This window comes from Lepidochelys olivacea, assembly GCF_965140295.1.
Source record: "Lepidochelys olivacea isolate rLepOli2 genome assembly, chromosome: 10".
In the NCBI taxonomy this organism is placed as follows: Eukaryota; Metazoa; Chordata; order Testudines; family Cheloniidae; genus Lepidochelys; species Lepidochelys olivacea.
Genome location: NC_140420.1, coordinates 56399181 through 56427121, shown reverse-complemented (window position 1 = coordinate 56427121; position 27941 = coordinate 56399181). Strand labels below are relative to the sequence as shown.

Genomic DNA, 27941 nt, shown 5'->3' with positions numbered 1-27941 from the left:
ACTAGTTACCCTGATGGAGATATGATACTCTAGTTAAATGACTATCAAATACCCTCAAAATGGGATTCTTCCTTTCTGCTCTCATGAGGCTGGATTATATTTATTTCATCATACTGCTGAAGACTTTCTCCACAGTCCCATAGGTAGGGGGAGGTAAGATAGGATGAGGTCCTAATTAACTACACAGTACCTGTTTAAACCTCATCAGGTATATTAAAGGTTGGCTGATACAATCCAACTACCCAGGCACATATATAGGTCGGATCTATGCCACAAAGTTTTATTGATAAAACTTGCCTTCAATCGCCACAGCCCGACATATGTCCATGCTGTTTTGAGTCCTGCCAACAATATCCTGAACTTCTGCCAGTCAAGTTAAACCACCTCCCCAAGCAACATAAGTATTCTACTGGCACTCTTCCAATGCTATCATGCTTATGTGGATGCTGTTTTACCTATACAGTACAAACAGTCCTCCAGCAACAATCCTGTAATGCCACTGCCTCAACTACATTGATTGCTCTGATTGAATTTTTGAACTATATTGCCCAGTGGTCGCAGTGACTGGAAGTCTACCCACCCCTTAAAATCTCCAGCAACATTTGGAAATGCTTCTCTACCTGCTGGCTCACTTATATGAGCCCACAGATATGGCTCCATGTAGAGCTACAGCTAAAAGTCCAGCCAAACCTCATGGTGCAACCTGGCCTAGAAAAGAAGTCCTGGATTTCCTCAGCCTGTGAGGGGAAGGAGCAGTGCAAGCACAGTTGTGGAATTCCTGCAGGAATAAAGTTATTTATTTAGATATTGTAGAGGAGATGCAGAAACTGGGGAGCAACAGGGACAAGTTCCAATGTCAGGCAAAATGGAAGGAACTGCAACAGTCCTGCCAGAAGCCCAAGAAGGTCAAGAAAACATCTGGTCCTGTCTCCCAGGGTTGCTACTTCTGTTCACCACTATGTGGTGCTCACTGCCATATTGTATGTACTGTACCCCATATACTTAGCATTGTGTGTGCTGTTTGACAGCCCTGAAGCAAGCAATATTAAGTGTAACCCTATACATATTTTTATGCGGATCTCTATAGGGATTTGTGACACTAATCTTTTGATGTCTGCTAACCCCTTAAAATCTTGCTATCTTTATCTGGTTATTTATCAATGACCTCATCTGGGGTATCCTTGAGGGCCACTTCCTTCACACCTGCTGAAAGACCAGCCACAATGAGAAGGGGTAGGGAAAAGAAAAGGGAGGACCATGGTTTTTGGAACTGCTCAAGAGTTCTGAGTCTGGAGCCTGTGTGACCAGAGAGCATGGGTGGGTAGGATGAAAACACATGCTGGAGAAAGGCAGAAGGACCAAGAGGTGTATTTAGAAATGCACCAAGACATCATGCAACTCCTCAGGAAACAAACTTGGATGCTGCAAAGTAGTATGGAATAGAATGTCCAAAGGGCTATACCCCATCAGCCATTGTACTGCATGGATAATTCCTGTTTCAAGGGCACACACACCCCTTAAAGGTGCCAGCATGCCCTGCAATCATATCCCTTTCACTCAATTCAGTGCACAACAAGAACTGCTACGAGTATGTATACACTGACTTATAATGCAGCCCAGAGCAGCAGGTACCTTGCACTCTTTTTTTGTTAAGCAGTGTGTTATGTTATTACTTCACAATAAAGTTCTATTTTGTGAAAACAATGATTGATTTTTTTGTCTTACAGACAAATGTAAACCCCCAAATCAATAACACCTCATCAGATTAATAAGTTCAGAGTTCATAACCTAGCCAGCTCACTGACTGACTAAGGCAAACTGTTAGAGTGTATTCTTAAGGTCTCCCTCAGCCATGCCATGTCTTGATGGCCTCTGGTAATTGCCCTTGTTTCAGGCTGCTCAAAAACAGCAGAAAATCTTTCCATTTCTCTTCTCCACCCTGCTAGTAACATTTTGTCTTTGGCCCCGCAAATTACTGAGATCCAACCTAGTTATAAGATGTCTCCACTGTCCCTTTAATCTGCCAAATGCACACTTCATGATTATCCTGCACCTGCTTAGGAGCTGGTTAAATCTTTCCTTACTGCTGTCCAGGAGCCCATTCTACAGCTTCACGAGCCAGGGAAACAAAGGGTTGGCTAGATTCATAATTGGCATTGCAATCTCACCAATGTGAATATATTGGTCCAGGAAAAAATGTTCCTACTTGCAACCTTTCAAAAAGTACTGTATTCCTAAAGATGTGAGCATCATATGCCTTCCCAAACCACCCACTATTGTTGTCAGTAAATGTCCCCAGTGATCCATCAGTGCTTGCATAACCTTGGGAAAGTGTCTCTTTCTGTTTATGTACTCAGAAGCCAGATGTGGGGGGCCAGAATCAGGATATGTCCTGTCCATTGCCCTACCTCAGTTAAGGAAGCCTATTTAACTGAACACATCTATTATTCTTGCACATTACCTGGAGTCACAATCTTGTAGTAAGACATGTGTGATGGCCTTGCATACTGGGATGACAACTGCCCCACCATGGATTTTCCAGCACTGAATTGATTGCCAACCTACCCAGTCTGGAGTTGCAAGCTTACGGAGAGCGATCACCACCCATTTCTCCACTGTCACAACAGCTCTCATTTTGGTGTCTCTGAACTAGATGGCTGGGGCAAGCTGAGCAAACAACTCCAGGAATGTGGCCTTTTCCATCCAAAAGTTCTAAAGCCACTGTTGATCATCCCAGATTCACATCACAATACCATCCTATCACATGATGCTCATTTCATAAACCCTCCACTGCTGTTCCACCATGTGCAACTAGTCAGATCTTGCCAGCAGCATCAGGCAACTTTCATTCACATCTGTATCATCCACTCTACTGTTCTCATTTTCAGAGTTACACATGCGGCTGCTGTGACAGTTGTCATTTCACAAATACTGGGTTCCCCTTTAAACTGTATTGCTATGCAGCCTGCCAAGCCTTCCCACAGGCACACATACAAGTAGGGACACACCCAGCTGCAGCTTTACACACAGGTGCTGAGCTCAGCTCTGCATGGGAAGGCTCAGCTAAGGAACTTCTCAGCTAAGGAACTGTGTAGTCAAGTGCACACCCTGCTCTGGAGTGTAAACCCAAAATTATACTGTCTTGTGCTGCACAGAGAACTGTACAGCGTAAACTCATGAAATTAGCCCTCTGCCTCAATTTGGAGAGGACTATACACAGCTTTCTGACCCAAGTTATGATTTCCACACGCATTGGTTTTAGACAAAACAAAAACAAGTTTATTAACAAATGATAGATTAAGTGATTATAATGGATAGCAAATAGATCAAAGCAGGTTACCCAAGAAATAAAATAAACACGCAATCTAAGCTTAATATACTAAAGAAACTGGTTATAAGTAGAAAGAAAAGGAGGACTTGTGGCACCTTAGAGACTAACAAATTTTGCAGATACAGACGAACGTGGCTGCTACTCTGAAACCTGGTTACAAGTAGCAAATTCTCATCCTAAATGTTGTTTTGGGCAGATTGCAGAGATTCTTGAAGGCAAGCTGCATTTGTTTGCAGCTTAAAAATCCAGACTTTCCTTTCACAGGCCAGACACCCTCTAGCCTCGGCTCACCCCTTCTCCTCTAGTCCAGTCTTTTTTGTTCTCAGGTGTTTCCAGCAGTCCTCTTTCTTGGGCAGGGAGTCAATGAAGAATGAACCCCGATGATGTCACTCCCTTGCCTTAAACAGTATTTGATTCCCACCCCCGGTCAGTGGAAAAATACTCGTATTATCATGGAGTCCAGTACCACGTGACTTGGTCACATGTCTCTGCAGCCATTACACAGAGGCTCTTTGCAGCATCCCCAGGAAGGCTTCCTGGTGAGAGATTAGCATCTTCAAAGACCTATTGTTTTCCCTAATGGCCCTTCCCAACCGGCCATCTAGACTGATTGCATTCTGTCTAGTGGGAGTTCCCAAGGTGTAAACACATTTGTAATAGATGCATAGACAATATTCCTAACTTCAGATACAATAATGATACATGCATACAAATAGGATAATCATATTCAGTAAATCATAACCTTTCCAATGCTACCTCCCGTGCCTTATCTTGCATAAAATACATCTAAGTTATGCCATAATCATATCATAACAGGTTTCAGAGTAACAGCCGTGTTAGTCGGTGTTCGCAAAAAGAAAAAGGAGTACTTGTGGCACCTTAGAGACTAACCAATTTATTTGAGCATGAGCTTTCGTGAGCTACAGCTCACTTCATCAGATGCATCCGATGAAGTGAGCTGTAGCTCACGAAAGCTCATGCTCAAATAAATTGGTTAGTCTCTAAGGTGCCACAAGTACTCCTTTTTCTTTTTGCATATCATAACAATATCTCTATGAAGAATATGGGGGCGTAGTGCCACAGTCTCTTAATATTTTCCTTCATTCAGTGGGTACAGTGTGTTTTACAGTAACAGTTAAATAGGCTGTCTTCTGGATGTTGTTTTCCCTCAGCAACTTTTGTTGTTCATATTATGGTGGTGCTGCACCACAACAGTTAAGCTTATGTCATGACTTCTGTTTAAAGGTTGACCTTTCTAAAGCCTCTAAAATTGACATACTTAGAGTCCTTTGAAATATGGTGTGCCTCAGGAGGATGCAGGGTAGGGTTAGTGACCCAAATGTGGGGTCATTTGAGATGAGGAGTTGTGGAGATATAAGCCCAGAAAACACAGCCATTTTTCAAAAAGTTTCTACTGTTTTTTTGTTCAGAACTAGAGATCAAGCTATTGATTGATAGGGATTAAAATGTTCTCAATTTGTCAAGTTTTACCTATGGTAGTGCATGGCACCCACTAAATCTTTGTGGACCCAAATTAAGAACAGTTTTAAGAAATGTACATTATTTACAACACACATAAGCCAGTGGAGAAAAATGATTATGGGGTTTCCATTCTCGCCATTTTATATGCTTTAAAGTTTGACTCTTGTTAGTGCTCTAAAATCTGACTGGATAAATTACTGATCTTGTTGAGACTGATGACTCTAAACTTCGCCCTTCAATTAACATAACTAAGGATAAATTAATCACAAGCCTCCACCTAAGACAAAAAAAAGGGGTTGGACTGAATGGCTGGAGGTTGCTACAATTTGTGAGTCATGGGTGGCAATTTTATTCTGTGCAAATGTAAGCAAAGTCCCTGGGGAGAAAATTGGACTTGCGAATGCTTCCTGGGAAAGAAGGGCTATTGGGGGTGGAGGAATGGGAAAATAGTGGGAGAGGGGTTTGGGGTTGCAGTGAGGGGAGGAGCGTTAGGGGAGGGAATAAGTGGGGATGGTGGTAGGGGAGGGGAGAGGTTGGGGGCTCAAGTGAGGAAAGCTTAGGAGTTATGGGGAGTGGGAAGGATAGGGCAGAGGTCCCTGTAAGCCCCACATTCTTCCCACCTACGTGTGCACCCAGATCTCGGGGTCTTTTGCCCTGTCTACAGCATAGGAGTCTCTGAAAGGCATCAGGGGCCCCATTCATCTCAGAGTAATGTTCTCAGATGAATGAGAACCATCATGGCAAAGAATAAAAGACAATAGCTCAAACTGCTCCATTCATCACAATGAGTGTTCCCACCCTCTTCCCAAACGCTTTAGAGCCTCTGATATGTATGAAGTATGCCTGTTCTTTGCTCCCCTAACCAGATTCTTGCTCACATGAGGGGACAGGAGGGGGCCTCAGACCCACACAAAAGGGCACAGAACCAGCTCACATGATGGGGGCAGGGAGCAGACTCCAATGCCTGTAGATGGGCACAAGCCCCCCAAATCCTGGCACACACATGGCGGTATCAAGAGGGGCTCAAGCACACCCAAAAGGGGAAGGACCCTGATATGCCAGCTCATGTGAGTGGGTTCCCATCATTTTATCTAGAGCAGTACATTGGGAATAGCACTCATTTGCCCCTCCCCCCAGACCCTCCACTTTTTTGCAGCCCCTTTGAAATAATACACATCTGGTGAAGCTGCATACATTGAGCTGGGTTTGCCCTGCAGTTACTTCTTCTCATTGCCAGCAATTGATGTGGTGCTTGGATTGCAGTCACCCAGAAGGCCTTTCCTTTGGCTACTCAGCATTCCCCTGCTGACAAGAAAGCAGCAGCAGAAGAGATGAAAAGGGAGGTGGCTGTTCAGTGTCCCACAGATGGGATAGGAATGGGGGTAGGAAAATTGGGATGCAACAAACTGGGAGAGAAGCCAACTGGGGGAACACAATACCCAGAGAAAATTGAATGGGGGACAGAGAAGATTAGGAGAAGGGAGTAGGATTGAGGAAAGGGGAACACAGTTGTGGAGAGCACTGTAGTGGGAAGGAACTAAAACCATAATTTTAAAAATCTGCTCTTAAAAATCTCTAATGATGGAGATTCCACAGCCTCCCTGGGCAATTTATTTCAGTGCTTAACTACCCTAACAGTTAGGAAGTTTTTTCTGATGTCCAACCTAAACCTCCCTTGCAGCAATTTAAGCCCATTGCTTCTTGTCCTATCCTCAGAGGTTAAGAAAAACAATTTTTCTCCCTCCTCCTTGTAACAACCTTTTACTTACTTCAAAACTGTTATCATGTCCCTCCCCAGTCTTTTCTTTTCCAGACTAAACAAACCCAATTTTTTCAATCTTCCCTCAGAGATCATGTTTTCTAGACCTTTAATCATTTTTGTCAGTCTTTTCTGGACTCTCTCCAATTTGTCCACATCCTTCCTGTAATGTGGTGCCCAGAACTGGACACAATACTCCAGCTGAGGCCTAAACAGCGCAGAGTAGAGCGGAAGAATTACTTCTCATGTCTTGCTTACAATACTCCTACTAATACATCCCAGGATGATGTTTGCTTTTTTTGCAACAGCATTACACTGTTGACTCATATTTAGCTTGTGATCCACTATGACTCGCAGATCCCTTTCCGCAGTACTCCTTCCTAGGCAGTCATCATATCACCTTGTTACGCAATTTAAAGAGCAATGGCTATTTTAATGTCCCAATTTAAGAAAAAAGTTAAAGTCTACCTAATGAAAAACGATGGTTTTAGAAGCATTAAGTTGCAGTATTTTTTTAAACTGATTCAGGGGAGTTTTCCTATTGTGACAAAGTTCCTCCTCTGCCTTGGTGGGTCCTGTGCTTATTGGCAGATTTGCTTGCCTCAGAGATTCACAGCAGCTCTCAGTTTGGCCACTTTTGCTAGTGGCTCAAACCTGCCATTCACTCAGCTAACCTCATCACTGGCTAGCATGGGGAAACAGAAGGAGAACAATCCCCACAGTCTCTGCTGGTCTACCTAGTGGGTTAGGGGACAGGCCAGGGGCCTTCCCCTCTGGTGGGACCCACAGTCTAGGTCAACTCCTCCTGTATCCAATAGGGAGATGGGGGGATGGGGGGAACCCAGGCCCACCCTCTACTCCAGGTTTCAGCCCAGGGCCCTGTGGATCACAGCTGTCTACAGTGTTTCATGTAACACCTGTGTGACAGCTACAACTCCTGGGGCTACTTCCCCATGGGCTCCTCCCAACACCTTCTGTATCCTCACCATAGGACCTTCCTCCTGATGGCAGATAGCATTTGTACTCCTCAGTCCTCCAGCAGCACACCCTCTCACGCTCAGCTGAGGTCCTTTTTAAACCAGGTGTCCTGATTAGCCTGCCTGCCATAATTGATTCTAGAAAGTTCTTAATAGGCTCCAGGTGTCTTGATTAGCTTGCCTGTTTTAATTGGTTCTAGCAGGTTCCTGAGTGCTCTAGGGCAGCCCCTGCTCTGGTCACTCAGGGAACAGAAAACTATTCATCCAGTGGCCACTATATTTGCCTTCGACCAGACTCCTGTACCCCACTGGTCTGGGTCTGTCACACTATATTGAATTGATGTCTTTGTAAAACAGTTTTATGAAGAAATGCAAGGTTAATCCTCTTGATCTGTACTTTAAATCAGTTGACCTGGTCTCTTGGTTGGAGGACCAAAACATTGTCATTTTTAGATCCTATTTACCTTCTTATCATATTTGAAAGTGTATGTTTGTGTGTGAAATATGTAAATGTGTAGGATGCTGCCAAGCTTTTGTTGCCATTAATGTGGAATAACCATATTATTCATAAGATGTGAAGCTTGGTTTGAGGACCAAAACATTCTCATTTTAAGATGCTACACCTCTACCCCGATATAACGCAACCCGATATAACACGAATTCGGATATAATGCAGTAAAGCAGCGCTCTGGGGGGTGGGGCTGCACACTCCGGCAGATCAGCGCGTCAGCGTGTCTGGCTCCGACATGCTGCTCTGAGCAGCGTGTTAAGGGTGCCAGGCCAGGACCGAGGCATTGAATAAGGGGCAGAGGGTCTGAGGGGGCGGTCAGGGGACAGGGAGCAGGGGGGGTTGGATGGTTTGGAGCCTCTGGGGGGCGGGGCAGTCAGGGGACAGGGAGAGGGGCAGGTTGGATGGGTCGGAGGTTCTGAGGGGTCAGTCAGGGCGCGGGAAGTGACTGTTATTAATGGAAATGCTCGAGGCCAAAGCAAGTTCGATATAACGTGGTTTCACCTATAACGCGGTAAGATTTTTTGACTCCTGAGGACCGCATTATATTGGGGTAGAGGTGTATTTACCTTTTGTTTTTTAGTTTCCTGATTTTTCCCATTTAGTTATAGAAACAAGGTCCTTGGTTTGAGCATAATTACATTGGCTTTATAATGTGCTCCACAAGCACATTATAAAGCCAATGTATATAAATATTTGAAATTTACATCATGATTATTTACATAGAAGTATTTGAGATAACTTATGACCAAATATGTGGCATAAATATATTTGAGCATGAATGCATGGTGAATGGTATAGTTAAGGTTGAAAAAGGTTTTCCATTTTAAGCCCCATTTTTCAGCCATTTATAACTGTCTCAAAATATTTTGGGACTGAAACTTCCCATCTTATTTTTGCATAATGGTGATTTTTCAGGGAAAATAAAAGGTTCTCCTTCTTTACCCCCATATCCACAAACGTAACTCAGGTCACAAGATTTATTATTCTTATGGCCAGTGAAGAAGGCAGAAGAACAAGAAGTCAGAATCTAAAGTCAGATGAGTTTGTCTGTTTAGTCATTATTTGACACCTTGTTTGAGGGTTTGTTCCTGTATATGCATTATACACAAAACAGATCAAGATTACATTAGAAAAAGTACAAGTCCCCTGTATGTCAAAGTTTTGAGATTATGTCTTCCTATATTTCAGCATACATCACCTTCCAATTACCCCCAAACACTACAGCCTCTCTGCAAAAGAGAAAGACATTATGTCTGAACACCATAGAGAGCTTCAAAATATGTTTGTTTGATAGGAGTTTTGGAGAGGGCTGAGGATATACTTCCCAGAATGATGGACTGGAAAGGAGTCTGTCTGGCTGAGGTCCAGTTGAAATGGTTACTTTAATGCTTCCTGGATTTTATTTATTGTGCTATATTAGGGCCCCTAGACCTAGGACCTCTCCCTGCTTCAGATATGATATATACCACTTCTTGCCCCCAACCACACACACACACACACACACTTACTTATGATGGGCACCATAGCCTTGCTATTCTTCAGCTAGTATGAATTAACTTTGCACTGTTTATACAGCTCGAAGTGAACTCAGCATACTTATGGATCCACCCCATTACCATTATATACAGATCTTCCCCTCACATAAAAAGTACAAAAACACAATAAATTAAAACCATAAAGTATTGACTGCAGAAAAAAATAGAACGCTGAAAACTGTTCTCCTCCAAGTTACTGCTCTAGTAGTCATTTCAGGTTGAGAAGCCTGGAATGCTTTGTCCTGGACTATCCTTCTTACATGAGCTAGGAAGGCACAAACTCTAAATACATGATGTATGTGATTTTCTGCATGTTCAAAACAATTGATTATTTCTTGTTCAGCTAAATTGGCTCAATCTTCAATTAAATAATAACCAATTGGTTAATGAGCCATGCCTCTGGCTTCCATGACTCATTCACACTATGCTAATTTAATAATTTTTCTTAGTGTGACTTTTAATTTAAACAATGTACTGCACAGATATGATAGAACTTGTCCTTTAACAACAGAAAATCACGGTAAAGCGTGAGTATGGTTAAACAATTTTACTGAATTTACAAAACAAGTAAATATTGTAAAAGCAGTTAAACAGAGTGTAAGAAGGAATATGATAAAATAAGGGAATTGGTGATACATACGATATATATTATCTTCATCACCTACAACTCAAGACACTTCATCTGCCTGTACAAAACAAGTTAACTTAAAACAAACTACACAAAACCCACAAAAGATCTTTTTAATGTTGAATCGTACTAAAAACCTCTCAGAATGCTTTTTTCCTTATAAACTAATGTGTGCATGTGCAAGAGAGAAAGATTCTTTAACTGCTCACAGAAACAGGAGCAGCCTCCATGGAATGAATAGGATTTATTGTTTTATACAGTAAATGGTTATTTGTAAACCTCTTTTTTATAATAGACTCTATGATTTGAAAAAAGCACTGGAGGTTTCCATTGGTGAGGCTCAGCTGCTTCCCCTCTCCCTCATTCTGCTACATCCTTCTCCCAGCATTCTAACCTTGTGTCGGTTAGTTCCCTACTTGATTTTTCTCATTATCAGCTCTCACCGTCCCACATTATGTTCAATGCTTCCATCCCTCTCCTTCTGTGTTATGCTGGCTCAGCTCCATTTCTCCATATGCTGAATATACAGTATTATTTTTATATATATTTGACTGATATGTGAAAGCTCCAAATGGTCATATGTGCTTCATGTAATTACATATTAGAAATTTAGATTTCAAAATTATATGTAATCACATGTACTTTACATATTAGCACTGGGCATGTTAGCACAACAGATGTACTTCTGCAACTGTATACCACCATCAGTAGTAACTGCATGGAGGCCATTACTATTGGCCAAAAGATCTTACTCCTCATGCAACTATCACATTTGGCTTTGCCCATAAATCTCCTGCATGTCCCTTTTTAGTTTTCCAGAAGCAGGAATGCACAATGGGATGCTGTGATGGTGGTGGGCAAGGGCATGGTAGCAGGCAAGTTGGCACTGCTATACTGCAGTGCATAGCATATTTGTACAACAGCGCACCATAAATAGTACACAAACAAGCAACTGGAGGAGATGTTCATAGGGGATGCAATATCTACTTAAGTGATCATTGTCAAATGACTGCTCTACCCCTGAGAGAAAATAATCTAAATGTATGGTGTGGCTGCACCATTGATTTTTGTAAGGTATTATATCCTTGGTGTTATTCTCTGTCCCATTCCTTATATATCCTAACATCTGATTAGTTTTTTGACCACTTTTTTTTTTGACCACCACTGAGCAGAGGTTTTCATTGAGCTGTCTACAGTGATGTCCAGTACCCTTTCTTAGGTTGATACAGTTACTTCAGAACTCTGTAAGGTGTCAGAATAGTTTAAATTTTTTCTTCCAGTGTGTATTATTTTGCACAGGTAGTCATTGAATTTCATTTCCCATCATGTTGCCCTTTCACCTGGCTTGTTTAGGTTTCTCTGAAGTTCCTCACAGTCCCCTCTAGACCAGCGTGACATTCCCCTCTGGTGTTATCTGGACTGGTGATCTGCTAGGCCACTCCAATCCTTAATTCTGGGAGCCAGCCTTACCCTGCTCCACTGTGAGAACCCCCACTCCTGGGCTGTTCACACACAGCCTCTGGCATGTAAGCTGCTCCCAGCTACTTGCAAGCGAATGACACTCGCCAATATCTCCGGTCCCAGAAACAACCCTAGGAACCTCCGTCCTGCAGTGTCCAGTTATGCCCACTGGATGCTGCAAGCTTATATAAGTTCATCAATTTAACAAAGAAATTGATATGTACCAGGCTTGTTATCCCAAGGGGAGCCTCTGACACACTGCAAACCAAACACACTGCTACAGGTAGGATCAACAAACAGATTTATTAACTATAAAGATCGATTTTAAGTTATTATAAGTCAAAGCATAACAAGTCAGATTTGGTCAAATGAAATAAAAGCAAAATGCATCCTAAGATGATCTTAACACTTTCAGTGTTCTTACAAGCTTAGATGCTTCTCACCACAGGCTGGCTTTTCAGTCAGGCTCTTTCCTTTGATCAGCGCTTCAGTCGCTTGGTGGTGGTGGTGTCCGCAGATGAAGGTGGAAGAGAGAGAGCATGGCAAAATGTCTCTCCTTTTTATCATGTCCTTTCTGTCCTCTTGGCTTTGCCCCCCTCCCTTCAGAGTCAGGTGAGCATTACCTCATCACAGTCCCACACTGCCCAAAGGAAGGGGGTGACTCCCTCGAGGGTCTAACAGATTCTGTTGTTGCTGCCTAAGCCAGTGTCCATTGTTCCTGTGAGGCTGGGCTGGGTTTGTCCCATCCACGCCCTGACGAGGTGTGAACTGCCTCTCTGTTCTTGGAGAGTTTTTGCATAGGTTTGCTTTAAGCCATGAGGATACATTTTCAGCCTCATAACTATTACACGAAATTATAACCTCTAACCTTACTATATAACATTACTATAACAATTACTATAATATCACTATAACAACCATGCTCAGTGCATCATGAGCCTTCCAAAGACACCCAACATGACAAACTTTGCATTGGATACCACATAATCATTTTACAAAGATGAACATGGGGGTGCTTGGTTGGCGAGGTACAGAGCGTCACATCCTGATTAACCTAAATAACTTTGTCATCTGCAAATTTTGCTACCTCACTATTCATCCATCTTTGCAGGTTATTAATAAATATATTAATATGGGGCTGCTACAGAAGCTTGAGGCACCCCATAGTTTATCTTTTGCAAAAATGAAAATTGACCATTTAATCCTGTTCTTTGCTTTCTGTCTCCTAGCTAATTTTTCAACCCAGGTAATACTTTGTCTTTCATGCCTTGATTACTTAGCTTCTTTAGTAGCCTCTTGTGAGAGACCTTGTCGAAGGGCTTTTAGGAAACTAAATAAATGATGTCAGCTGATTCTCCTTCCTCCACTACTTTATTGACTCATTCAAAAAATTCTTCACCATGCCTATCTACATGTGAAAAAGTACTTGGCATTTCCCGTTGACAGGCATTAATAGTTAAAAGGTGTTTTCTTTATTTTTCTGATGAAACTTTATTTTCCTCCTTTTTAGCATCTCTTCATTTTAAGCTGATGCATAAAGATCAATGAAACAATTACATTTCTCATAACCAGCTTGTTAAAACGTTATAGAATCAATTTTGTGTTGAGCCACAATGTTGACAGGTATATTGATGATGATTATTTAGCAGCTGTTATCTAAATTGTAGGGACTTACTGTACTTACTCACCAGAAGGAAATACTTCTTCAAAGTGCAGTCTTTATAACCAATATAAATTCCCTTTAACATTTTCTAGGTTCTTTTGTGGGTCAAGGATTACATAGCAAATTTGCTTAGTATGGGTAAAATTCACCTCTGTCTGGGGGAAATTCAACTCTGTTCAGATGGCCTGTTATTTATTAATTATTATTATTAATTATTAGTAATTATTATCATTTGTATTGTGGCAATGTCTAGTAGCCCCATTGTGGTAGACACCGTGCAAACATAGGTACAACCCATGGAATTCAAAATAGGGCTTAAATGGATGAATGGTCCATAGTCCTTGTGCTTACCCTATGCAAAGGGATCAATTGCACCTGTTACAAGTAAACAGATGTCTTCTGTAGATTCCAGCCTTACAAACTCAACCTGGTATCAGACAATCAAACTGGGTTCTTTTCTTCTGATGCATCAGTGTCAATAATATTTTGAAGCTCAAATGATGCCATCCTTTAAAGCTGTGCAACAGCGTTACAGATAATATATTTACTTGAAGATTTTCGGTTTTCACCATTTTGCCTGCAGAATCTTTATTACTGGTCATGAGCAGTAAAGATGCCAGCTTTACTCTCAGAGCCTCGTATTTAGAAATAACAATATACGCTTGGAATGTCTGATCTTAAAACTCCAAATTTCTTTTCTTCTTGTCAGTTTGTCAGCTGTAATTATGCTAACGTGTAGATTTTTTGTATTACTTTATCTTCCCTTTGTTTTTAAAAAGGAAACAAATATTTGTAATTGGGCCATTGCAATCCCAGTGGAACTGTAAGTGTCACAGTCATTAAAAGCTTGTTAGGTCCTGTGCTAAAGACTTCATTAGAGTCATTAGCAGGTTTGCAAATGTGTATTCAGGAGCCTGTAATTTTTATGATTTAAAAAATGCTGGCTTTAAATTAGAAAAAAGTGCAAAAAGCATCTAAAACCAGAAAACTACTTTCCCTTTTTTTTTTGGCTCACGTATTTGAAAAACAGATGAAAACTGATTTTACTTTCCCCAAGGCTGAATCACTGAATGATAAGTGTCACCCAAGGGCACATTTTTACAGCAAAGGTACAAGAAAGGCCACTAATCCAGTGGCTGCTCTAACTTAAGCCTGTGCTGTAATGATCCTCAAGGATATGTCTACACTGCAGCTGGGAGCGAGCCTCCCATTCCAGCTGGAAGGACTTGTGTTAGCGGGGCTCATACTAGTGCATTAAAATAGATATGTGGAGCACTGGTGGAGGCTCAGGTTAGCCACCAAAGCTTGGAACCAGAGTAGCGTGGGTTTGAGCCCAATGCCACAACATCCACACAGCTATTTTTAGCATTACCCAGGCAGGAGGGCTTGCTCCCAGCTGTAGATATACCTGAAGGGACTGTCTGCTAGACCAGAATACTGAGCACAATGTGCTCAGGCACAACTTCTCTGGCCCACAACACATCTCTACACTGTGCGGGCAAGACCTATGCTGCACAGGGAAGCCTCCTATGTTAATAGAATTTTTGACTGGGGGACTTCAGCTGCTTTCCAATCCATTTATGTTACAGAAGAGGTGTCAGAAAGGAGCCAGACTGAAAGCCAGGCTATAATGTTTAAAGACTTGGGATTAGGGCACTACAATGGTGAGGCACAGACAATATCTTCAGAGCTTTGTCAGATGTCCTTTCTGAAATTGTGCGTGGATATGATATCTATATTACACATTTCTGGAACTGTGCTGGCATCATCACTGATACAAGTCCATAGGGAAAAAAGTGAACAGGACTTTGTCATGTCGTGATCAAGCTCCTTTAGACACATATTGAAAAATATCAAAGTTTGCGAAGTGGGATAGGAGAAAACTGATGAGGGAAGCTATTAATTTCAGTCTGTATAAATTTGTAATGCTTTCCTCTGACTTTTAAATAAGTAAATGCTAAATCAGTATCTCAACATTTTAGTTTTTACTGAAAACTCTGGTAATTTAATAGCTGAAGCTCTGACTGAAAATTTTTTTCAGAAAAAAGTCACAATCAGAGGACACACAAAAATAATTGAAAATTGTGGGAAAATGAAAGAAACCACAAACTGAATGGAGACACTTTCTTTGTCAGTATCTTTCTTTTCATATTTCTTTGTTATCTTTCTCTTTTCATTGCCATGCACTATTCAGACCTCATCAGTAGTAGCTATCTTGCTTCACTTTTAATAGCTTTCCATTAAATCCTTTAATACTATAAATGGGATTATTCTTTCTGATATTCAAGCATTTGAAGGAAATCCTCTGAGGTTGGCAGTGTTTTTTTTAAAATCTACAAATACCTACAATTGATGAAGAAGTTTAAAGGAATATTTACTTGTTTTAAGCCAGAGAATCATAGAGCTGGATATTTCCAGTGCTTCTGTGAGCCAGGATGGCTATGAATAAGAGATCTGGCAGATAAGGTGGAAAGACGAGAGAGAGCTAATTTTTTGGCATCACTCTTGTCCTACCCATATCTTCTGGAAGCAATTCCATCAGATTCCCCTGGGGCTTTCCAATGAAACTGCACTGCCAGAGAGCTGGGCCTCTCACAGATCCCCTGAGATACACCAGGTGCATGGCTACATCCCAGAACCTTTCTGTAGAGGACAAACCCCACCCTTTGCCTCCTTCAGGAAAACTGGCTTGGGGTGGAGGAGAAACAGGGTAGAATCATTGCAAGAGGATCCTCATGGAGATTTCCTAACCGAGACACCCACCTCATGGGTTTTACTGGGGGTTAAAAGCAGTTTCAGCTTGAATCCAAATATATTCTCCATGCCTCTGTGAGCCAAACAGAGAACAAATTAAAAGATGGCCCAATTCTAGTTCAAAGAAGTTGGGTTAAAGGGGAGTGTTTTTTAAAAAAAATAAAGAAAACATGTTTCATGTCTATAATGTTGGTTGGACTTGATTTCACCTAGGTTTTGGCAACAAGTCGAGCAGCAGATAATGTGCCAGTGCCCGCAACTGGAAGGACAAGGACTTGTCTACACAATACTGTGCTGCTGCAGCGAGTCTGGTGAAGACACTTTATGTCAACAGGAGAGAGCTCTCCCGTTGGCACAATAAAGCCACCTCCGCAAGAGGCAATAGCATGCCGGTGGGAGAAGCTCTCCTGCCGATGTAGCTCTGTCCACACTGGTGCTTATGTTGGTGAACTTAGGTAGAATCATAGAATATCAGGGTTGGAAGGGACCTCAGGAGGTCATCTAGTCCAACCCCCTGCTCAAAGCAGGACCAATCCCCAATTTTTGCCCCAGATCTCTAAATGGCCCCCTCAAGGATTGAACTCACAACACTGAGTTTAGCAGGCCAATGCTCAAACCACCGAGCTATCCCTCCCCCCAGCTCAGAGGGTAGTTTATTCACACCCCTGAGCAACATAAATTATGCTGACCTAAGCTGTAGAGTAGACATAGCCTAAGAAAGAGCAGATAGGAAAATCTTAAGTATAATATGGCAAATTCTGTTTCACTTTGTTGCTGCTCTCTGAGAAAGCAAGGGATGGAAGATCTCATGGAAACTTCAGTAGGTGATTGTATTGTGTGCTCAGTCTGAGAACAGACCAAAAAAACACGTTTCTCCATACACCCATATGATGTCCTCTTTCCATAACTAGAAAGGTTTATTTGCAGAATTATGGAATCTCTAGTCTGATTTAGGCAAATGAACAATACACCACACATTTAAGACTGCAGAGTTTACAGAGATAGAATAGTCTTAAATCATCATCAGGTTTTCCAAATGAAAAATATAGCATTGTAGCAAATGTAGGAGCTACTCCAAGCTCCTTTTCAGAGCTGTCTGAATAAATAGTTCAAACTAGCAATTCATTTGATGCAATTTATATAATTGTTATTGTTTAATTTGTAGAATGCATTTAATTGTGAAAAGTGCTGTTTTAACAGTCCCATTGACCAAAGTCCTTTATTTATCCCCAGGATAGATACAGCCATGCATATCAGCTTGTCAGGGCTTGGCCACATGGAGAAATTTACCTGCATGACTATGCTGCTTTGAAAGCAATTTAAGCTAAAATAGAAAAAAGGCACTCTTATTTTTAAATAAAAGTGTGCATGCAGGTAGTTATACTGGTACAATTATAGTGTTATCATTGATAAATGCCAGTAAATTTCTCCATGTAGCCAAGCCCTCAGTGCGCTTACTTTTTGGAGTTGTTCTTTTTTTATTATCCATTCACTGAGATCTTGGTGTATTGGCAGGGCCAGGCTGGCCAGGATCTTATTGTACTCCCAGGCCACAGCAGCATCTTGCCTGATGTTAACTGATACGATTCCCACTAAAACTGGGAGTCATGGTATTGGCGTTGGTTTGAAAGAAGTGCTAACAAGCCTTAGCAGGGCACTGATTTCAGTGTCAGTGTGGTTGGTGTGGGAGCTGTTGCACCAAACTGGATGCAATACTCCGCTGTTGACAAAATGAGGAAGTGTGTGTGTGCATAGAATATCAGAGTAGGAAGGGACCTCAGGAGGTTATCTAGTCCAACCCCCTGCTCAAAGCAGGACCGATCCCCAATTAAATCATCCCAGCCAGGGCTTTGTCAAGCCTGACCTTAAAAACTTCTAAGGAAGGAGATTCCACCACCTCCCTAGGTAACCCATTCCAGTGTTTCACCACCCTCCTAGTGAAAAAGTTTTTCCTAATATCCAACCTAAACCTCCCCCACTGCAACTTGAGACCATTACTCCTTGTTCTGTCATCTGCTACCACTGAGAACAGTCTAGAGCCATCCTCTTTGGAACCCCCTTTCAGGTAGTTGAAAGCAGCTATCAAATCCCCCCTCATTCTTCTCTTCTGCAGGCTAAACAATCCCAGTTCCCTCAGCCTCTCCTCATAACTCATGTGTTCCAGTCCCCTAATCATTTTTGTTGCCCTTTGCTGGACTCTCTCCAATTTTTCCACATCCTTCTTGAAGTGTGGGGCCCAAAACTGGACACAGTACTCCAGATGAGGCCTCACCAATGTCGAATAGAGGGGAACGATCACGTCCCTCTATCTGCTGGCAATGCCCCTACTGATACAGCCCAAAATGCCCTTGGCCTTCTTGACAACAAGGGCACACTGACTCATATCCAGCTTCTTGTCCACTGTAACCCCTAGGTCCTTTTCTGCAGAACTGCTGCCGAGCCATTCGATCTCTAGTCGGTAGCGGTGCATTGGATTCTTCTGTCCTAAGTGCAGGACTCTGCACTTGTCCTTGTTGAACCTCATCAGATTTCTTTTGGCCCAATCCTCCAATTTGTCTAGGTCCCTCTGTATCCTATCCCTAACCTCCAGCGTATCTACCTCCCCTCCCAGTTTAGTGATGCGCCAGTGAGCTTCTGAATGATGTTGACCCTTGTTTTTATCTTTTTTTGGTATTTCAAGGTGTTGCCAATAGCTCAGCATCCAATCAAAGGTAACTCCAAAGTACCATGGATTGTGGTCATGTGATAAAGGCTGACCACAAAAGTCCACTTTCAGTGACACTTTGGCCTCATGGTTGATCAAGTGGAAGGGAGAGATGAGCGTTTTCAAAGTACTGGATTTTAGTTGCAAAGCTTTGAAATATGTCTCAAATGTCCAGAGGTCATTGTCTATGATCTTTTCTGTGGCCTTTAGAGAGGACATTTGTGGTGCTACTGCAGTGTCATCTGCACACATGAATTTATGGGATGAAGTGACCAGAATGTCACTGGTATAAGATTCAACAGTGCAGGCACTAAACAGATCCCTCTGGGAGGCTGTTGTTCAGTCTCTATGATTTGCTAGCAGATTCACCAAAGGTGTATGATGAATCTTCTGTTACTCAGCATCTCAATGATGACTGATTGGCATGGTAAAGCTAATGATAACTTCAGCAGGAGATAGTCACACCATACAGTATTGTTTGCTGAAGAAAGATCAATGAACGCTGCCGCTGTTTTTAAATTTGCTGATACCTGGATTCTGGGTCACTGGTTAATGCCAACACATGGTCACAGCAGTTGTGACCGGTTCTAAATCCAGCTTTTGGTAACAAGTTGCTCCAGTATCAGCTGTAACCTTTGAAGTCAAAGCTGTTCCAACAGTTTATAGCAACAGCTCAGGAGGGAGATGAGCTAGTAGCTTTTCTAGTCTTCAAAATGGCTATGGTCTTAGCTACCTTCCACTGTTTTAATTTTATGCCAGAAGAGTGGATGTTGAAGAAGTCTGCCAGCCACCTTTTTGCCTTTGGGCCAAGGTTCTTCAGAAATTCTGGATATATTCTAATCAATTCCTGCCACTTTCCTGGACTTAGTATTGGACAGACTCTTGTCCTCTTCATCTACTGTGTAGGGCAGGGGTGGCCAATCTGAGCCTGAGAAGGAGCCAGAATTTATCAATGTACATTGCCAAAGAGTCACAGTAATATGTCAGCATCCCCTCATCAGTTCCCTGTGCCTCCCACCCACCGGCAGGCTGCCGATCAGCACCTCTCTCTCCCTCCCCGCACCTCCTGATCAGCTGTTTCATGGTGTGCAAGAGGCTCGGGGGGGAGGGGGAGAAGCGAGGGCATGGCAGGCTCAGGGGAGGAGGTGAGAAGGGGTGGAGTGGGGCAGGGCCTGTGGCAGAGCAGGGGTTGAGCAGTGAGCACCCCCTGGCACATTGGAAAGCTGGTGCCTGTAGCTCCAGCCCCGGAGTCGGTGCCTATACGAGGAGCCGCACATTAACTTCTGAAGAGCCTCATGTGGCTCTGGAGTCACCGGTTGGCCACCCTGGTGTAGGGGGTAGAAAGAGGTGGAGACAACTAGTACTGATTTAGTGCGCAGTAAAATTGTTTGTGGACTTGCTGCCTATTGTTTTTATCCATCCACACTCGGAAATTTACAATTAACTGGACAGCGATGGCATCTGCACTTACTTGAGGTCGTTTGTAAGCTACTGAAGATGCACTGTCTAAAAGATGGAGGAGCTTCTAATCTTTGCAGCTTGACCCTGTGAAGTCAAGAGCCATCATGGTTTCACACCACCTTTTTCTTCTTGCGGACTTCAAAGACTCCATCAACGCCCTTGTGCTCTGGGGGCTTTTGTTGGCCTGATATTGCCAGAATGCCTCACTCTTCTGTCCAGCAAAGAGTGAATGTTTTTCTGAAGCCCATTGTATTACTCCATTTGGTGGCTGATATTAGTAGGCCTACAAAATAGTGGTAATAAATTGGATATGATGGGCTCTGGCAGGTGGTGTCGGAGAGAAGGCGTTGGATTCTTTGACCATGGGATGGTGTTCCATGAAGGAGCAGTGCTGGGCAGAGACAGGCTCCACCTTACGAAGAGAGGGAAGAGCATCTTTGCGAGCGGGCTGGCTAACCTAGTGAGGAGGGCTTTAAACTAGGTTCACCGGGGGAAGGAGACCAAAGCCCTGAGGTAAGTGGGAAAGCAGGATACCGGGAGGAAGCACATGCAGGAACGTCTGTGAGGGGAGGGCTCTTGCCTCATACTGAGAATGAGGGGCGATCAGCAGGTTATACACAAATGCACAAAGCCTTGGAAACAAGCAGGGAGAACTGGAAGTCCTGGTGATGTCAAGGAATTATGACGTGACAGAGACTTGGTGGGATAACTCACATGACTGGAGTACTGTCATGGATGGTTATAAACTCTTCAGGAAGGACAGGCAGGGCAGAAAAGGTGGGGGAGTAGCACTGTATGTAAGGGAGCAGTCTGACTGCTCAGAGCTCTGGTACGAAACTGCAGAAAAACCTGAGTGTCTCTGGATTAAGTTTAGAGGTGTGAGCAACAAGAGCGATGTAGTGGTGAGAGTCTGCTATAGACCACCGGACCAGGGGGATGAGGCTTTCTTCCGGCAACTCGCAGAAGCTACTAGATCGCACGCCCTGGTTCTCATGGGTGACTTTAATTTTCCTGATATCTGCTGGGAGAGCAATACAGCGGTGCATAGACAATCCAGGAAGTTTTTGGAAAACGTAGGGGACAATTTCCTGGTGCAAGTGCTAGAGGAGCCAACTAGGGAGGGAGCTTTTCTTGACCTGCTGCTCACAAACCGGGAAGAATTAGTGGGGGAAGCAAAAGTGGATGGGAATTTGGGAGGCAGTGACCATGAGTTGGTTGAGTTCAGGATCCTGACACAGGGAAGAAAGGTAAGCAGCAGGATACGGACCCTGGACTTCAGGAAAGCAGACTTCGACTCCCTCAGGGAACGGATGGGTAGGATCCCCTGGGCGACTAACTTGAAGGGGAAAGGAGTCCAGGAGAGCTGGCTGTATTTCAAGGAATCCCTATTGAGGTTACAGGGACAAACCATCCCGATGTGTCGAAAGAATAGTAAATATGGCAGGCGACCAGCTTGGCTTAACGGTGAAATCCTAGTGGATCTTAAACATAAAAAAGAAGCTTACAAGAAGTGGAAGGTTGGACATATGACCAGGGAAGAGTATAAAAATATTGCTCGGGAATGTAGGAATGAAATCAGGAGGGCCAAATCGCACCTGGAGCTGCAGATAGCAAGAGATGTCAAGAGTAACAAGAAGGGTTTCTTCAGGTATGTTGGCAACAAGAAGAAAGCCAAGGAAAGTGTGGGCCCCTTACTGAATGAGGGAGTCAACCTATTGACAGAGGATGTGGAAAAAGCTAATGTACTCAATGCTTTTTTTGCCTCTGTCTTCACTAACAAGGTCAGTTCCTAGACTACTGTGCTGGGCATCACAGCATGGGGAGTAGATGGCCAGCCCTCTATGGAGAAAGAGGTGGTTAGGGACTATTTAGAAAAGCTGGACATGCACAAGTCCATGGGGCCGGACGAGTTGCATCCGAGAGTGCTAAAGGAATTGGCGGCTGTGATTGCAGAGCCTTTGGCCATTATCTTTGAAAACTCGTGGCGAACAGGGGAAGTCCCAGATGACTGGAAAAAGGCTAATGTAGTGCCAATCTTTAAAAAAGGGAAGGAGGAGGATCCTGGGAATTACAGGCCAGTCAGCCTCACCTCAGTCCCCGGAAAAATCATGGAGCAGGTCCTCAAAGAATCAATCCTGAAGCACTTACATGAGAGGAAAGTGATCAGGAACAGTCAGCATGGATTCACCAAGGGAAGGTCATGCCTGACTAATCTAATCACCTTCTATGATGAGATTACTGGTTCTGTGGATGAAGGGAAAGCAGTGGATGTATTGTATCTTGACTTTAGCAAAGCTTTTGACACGGTCTCCCACAGTATTCTTGTCAGCAAGTTAAAGAAGTATGGGCTGGATGAATGCACTATAAGGTGGGTAGAAAGTTGGCTAGATTGTCGGGCTCAACGGGTAGTGATCAATGGCTCCATGTCTAGTTGGCAGCCGGGGTCAAGTGGAGTGCCCCAGGGGTCGGTCCTGGGGCCGGTTTTGTTCAATATCTTCATAAATGATCTGGAGGATGGTGTGGATTGCACTCTCAGCAAATTTGCGGATGATACTAAACTAGGAAGAGTGGTAAATATGCTGGAGGGCAGGGATAGGATACAGAGGGACCTAGACAAATTGGAGGATTGGGCCAAAAGAAATCTGATGAAGTTCAATAAGGATAAGTGCAGGGTCCTGCACTTAGGACGGAAGAACCCAATGCACAGCTACAGACTAGGGACCGAATGGCTAGGCAGCAGTTCTGCGGAAAAGGACCTAGGGGTGACAGTGGACGAGAAGCTGGATATGAGTCAGCAGTGTGCCCTTGTTGCCAAGAAGGCCAATGGCATTTTGGGATGTATAAGTAGGGGCATAGCGAGCAGATCGAGGGACATGATCGTCCCCCTCTATTCGACATTGGTGTGGCCTCATCTGGAATACTGTGTCCAGTTTTGGGCCCCACACTACAAGAAGGATGTGGATAAATTGGAGAGTGTCCAGCGAAGGGCAACAAAAATGATTAGGGGTCTGGAACACATGACTTATGAGGAGAGGCTGAGGGAACTGGGATTGTTTAGTCTGCAGAAGAGAAGAATGAGGGGGGATTTGATAGCTGCTTTCAACTACCTGAAAGGGGGTTCTAAAGAGGATGGTTCTAGACTATTCTCAGTGGTAGAAGAGGACAGGACAAGGAGTAATGGTCTCAAGTTGCAATGGGGGAGGTTTAGGTTGGATATTAGGAAAAACTTTTTCACTAGGAGGGTGGTGAAACACTGCAATGGGTTACCTAGGGAGGTGGTAGAATCTCCTTCCTTAGAAGTTTTTAAGGTCAGGCTTGACAAAGTCCTGGCTGGGATGATTTAATTGGGGATTGGTCCTGCTTTGAGCAGGGGGTTGGACTAGATGACTTCCTGAGGTCCCTTCCAACCCTGATATTCTATGATTCTATTGATCCCTCTACAATTGCCACATAGCAAGACCAATTAGCAGACTGTAAATTCCAGCATGGTTTCGGGAGGGATCAAATGAATGGACCTTGTAAGCCTACATAAATCACAATTGGATGGTGTTGGCTGTTAGAAAAGTCATTGAGAACTGATCTTGTCGATGGTATTGGGTGGCCGCTAACATCGTGTGACACAAAACAAAGGTCAGGAGTGCAGCACTTCTTCCATAGGGCTGACCTGAATTTGCCATGGTCTTTGGCATCATAAAAGAGGTGCTGATATTCAGTGAAAGCCCAGGATGTCAGCTGTTCTCTGCCACAGTAGTTCTTGTTATAGCCTCAGGCTATGGTGGCTATTGAAATCACGGACATGGACAGTAGGATGAGTTGGTGTTGGTAACACTGGACATGGCCATTTCATTGATGGTGGCTGGTACACGTTGTAGAGTGTCAAATCACCCATCTTGATGGTGATTGAGTAAAGGTTTGTGATAAGCATGACCTGGATGGAATACTTAAGTTCATGTTTTGCATACTTTGCAAGTCCATATTTGCAATGATGGCTTGCAGATACGAGGACATATCTGTTGATCTTTGATCAGTGGCCTTCACTTTCCAGGTGTGTTTTTTGAGGTGCAAGAACATCAATGTTTTGAGCCCACAGGATCATTGTGATGTAATTGCAATTCGCATTGGATAGGCCCTCGATGTTGAGCTGCATAATCTGCAGCAATGGACCTACTGGAAGGAAGGTTTGACCCTGATGTGGGCTGTTATTGTCATTGCTTTTCTGATGAGGAGGTCCTGATAAGGTCATTCAGTCACTGATTTGATGACATTTGTAGTGCTTTTGCACTTAACAGGGAGACCGTGTGAAGGCTGTCATCTCCATCAAGATCAGTGGTTCTCAAACTTTTGTACTGGTGACCCCTTTCACATACCAAGCCTCTGAGGGCAACCCCCCTTATAAATTAAAAACACTTTTAAATATATTTAACACCATTATAAATGCTGGAGGCAAAGCAGGGTTTGAGGTGGAGGCTGACAGCTTGCGACCCCCCCCCCCATATAATAACCTTGTGACTCCCTGAGGGGTCCCGACCACCAGTTTGAGAACCCCATATCAAGATACACTAAGATCTCAATTCACTGCCACTCTTCCAACTCAAATCCAGGAAGCCTTTCTGCATCCATGCGTCAGTGTTTCAGGCCAACAGAAAAGACAACAACAATCACTGGCTCTAATCGTGGGCCACTTGTGACATCCCAAACAAATACCTGATTGAAGATCCAATGAAAGAAGTCCCAGGATTCCGTCTTCCTGGTAGGCAGTGGACTGCACCAAATGCTTTCAGACAATACACAGAAGATTATTTCCTCCACAAATGGAAAATCAAAGAATCACCAAATTGTCACTGTGGGGGAAGTACAAACCATACAACACATCATGGGCAACTGCCCAATTCATGCTTACAGTGGTGGGACAAGGGGGATCCATCTAGCTGCCCTTTTAGCATTAGAATGGCTTTTGAATCTGAAAATTCAATTATAATCCCAGCCCATTACTTTTCAAATGCCATACGAAAGAAGAAGATCCATTCATTCTTTAATTTTGTTTTTGAGGCTGACAACAAGCTTCTTGTGATGTTGGCTTTTGTAGTGTGGGAACATAGGCCCTATGGCAGGGGTTCTCAAACTGGGGGTCAGGACCCCTCAGGGGGTTGCAAGGTTATTACATGGCAGGGCTCACGAGCTGTCAGCTTCCACCCAAACCCCTCTTTAATATATTTAATACCATTATAAATGCTGGAGGCAAAGAGTGTTTTTCATTTATAAGGGGGGGTCGCACTCAGAGACTTGGTTGTGAAAGGGGTCACCAGTACAAAAGTCTGAGAACCACTGCACTATGGACTGGACTGAAATCAGCAACTCATATCTCACAGAGCAGTCACCTGGTGGAAAAGACTTGTAGTCACTACTGTTCAAAGCTATTTTCCACCTTTAAGGTGAAAGGCTCTGACTTATTACTGTTCTCTTGAGTCATAACCCAGCATACCAGAATATTTAAATGTTTCCTGAAAAGCTTTGTTATAATCACTGTTAAGCCTTCCCTTGTTAGCTTTTTTCTCACTCCAACTGGCATTGCTTAAGCATCTTGGCATCTGTCATGTTCTCTTGTTAAACTTGTAATTCCTTCATTAATGCTTTCTTAAAAGAAACCACAAAACCTGCTGACAGAAAGGAAGTTCATTGTTTGTATGAGTAAATCTTCTTTAAATGTCAGATTACTCATGTTGCAAGTACTTCACTGTTTGGTTTTAGTTCAACCCTGGAAGAATGACTGAAGTTCACATTGTGTGGCGGAATGCTTCCCACAGCACTGTGTTTTATAGTATGAGTCATGAGCAAACCTATGGTATCTGTATATAAGCATGGAAAATGAAACAGAAGTGTCTCCTAATGTCTCCCATTTTACATTTTTCAGAGAACGTTGCATGTGCAGTTAGCTGGTTCTAGATGAAAGAAAATCAGAAACCTGTAAGTAGAAGATAATAGCAATTCCTGAACCAAACAAACTCACTGCTCATAATTCTCTGGGCATTTGTCTGCAACTTCTGCATTTGCATCCTTACCTCCTTAGTATCTAATTATTGTGGAAATATTACTGATTTCACCAAACTCTGATTTAATCATCTTGGCTCTTGGACCCAGATTACTATCTGATAGATTTTGTATAGAGAGTATAAGCCGCACAGTCAACTAGTTTCAGAGTAACAGCCGTGTTAGTCTGTATTCGCAAAAAGAAAAGGAGTACTTGTGGCACCTTAGAGACTAACCAATTTATCTGAGCATAAGCTTTCGTGAGCTACAGCTCACTTCATCGGATGCATGCTGTGGAAAGTGTAGAAGATCTTATTATATACACACACAAAAAGCATGAAAAAATACCTCCTCCCACCCCACTCTCCTCCTGGTAATAGCTTATCTAAAGTGGTCCCTCTCCTTACAATGTGTATGATAATCAAGGTGGGCCATTTCCAGCACAAATCCAGGGTTTAACAAGAACGTCTAGGGGGGGCGGGTAGGAAAAAACAAAGGGAAATAGGCTACCTTGCATAATGACTAAGCCACTCTCAGTCTCTATTCAAGCCTAAGTTAATTGTATCCAATTTGCAAATGAATTCCAATTCAGCAGTTTCTCGCTGGAGTCTGGATTTGAAGTTTTTTTGTTGTAAAATAGCGACTCATGTCTGTAATCGTGTGACCAGAGAGATTGAAGTGTTCTCCGACTGGTTTATGAATGTTATAATTCTTGACATCTGATTTGTGTCCATTTACTCTTTTACGTAGAGACTGTCCAGTTTGACCAATGTACATGGGGGGGGGCTGAGAAAACCTGGATTTGTGCTGGAAATGGCCCACCTTGATTATCGTACACATTGTAAGGAGAGTGATCACTTTAGATAAGTTATTACCAGCAGGAAAGTGGGGTGGGAGGAGGTATTTTTTCATGCTTTTTGTGTGTGTATATAATAAGATCTTCTACACTTTCCACAGCATGCATCCGATGAAGTGAGCTGTAGCTCACGAAAGCTTATGCTCAGATAAATTGGTTAGTCTCTAAGGTGCCACAAGTACAGTCAACTAGCAAACTCCTTTGACTAATGCTGTTTGCAAGTGGTGGAAGTTATTAATGAAATTTTAACCATCTGTAGTGCATAGACCACATCTAGAGCCAAGCCATGCCAATAACAGGCAACAAATTCATTAAGAAGTTGTAGTGTGGACAGGAGTGACAACTGAGGTGCACTCACTTATTAATACCATGGAGTCTCATTCTGTTTGTGTTGCACCTTCTTGTTTAGAAAACAAAGAACTGGTGGAATTGCTTTTCCATCAATAAAATGCTGTTACTGTGTTTAAAAATCAAGATCAGAGTCGACATTAACCATAGCTGTTGAACCCCCACTAGCCTGCAGAAGAATTTATTCTAAAACTGCAGTAGCTCATATGAGATTAACCTGCCACTAAGGTGGAGAAACCACCTTTTAAATGATTTATCACAACTAAACCACTTCTTACAGAAATGTCTGTGGGAGTTTTTGCATGTAGAAGTGAAGCATTTTGGAGGCACTAGCAAGAGAAAATTTTTTCCACCACTAGTGATGGCATCTTCTGTTTTTCCTGGAGTGAGAGTCTGTGCAGCTCCTTTTCGAGGTGAAGCACAGAATTCATAACCAAGGGTTGG

General features: G+C 43.0%; 1 protein-coding gene across 6 annotated transcripts in view; it reads left to right on the top strand.

The window, feature by feature from the left end:
* The window catches only part of TJP1 (tight junction protein 1), a gene marked incomplete at its 5' end in the record, with an annotated part of 307681 nt that overhangs the window by 27946 nt on the left and 251794 nt on the right, over positions 1-27941 (top strand). The gene's annotated exons all lie outside the window — the stretch shown is intronic.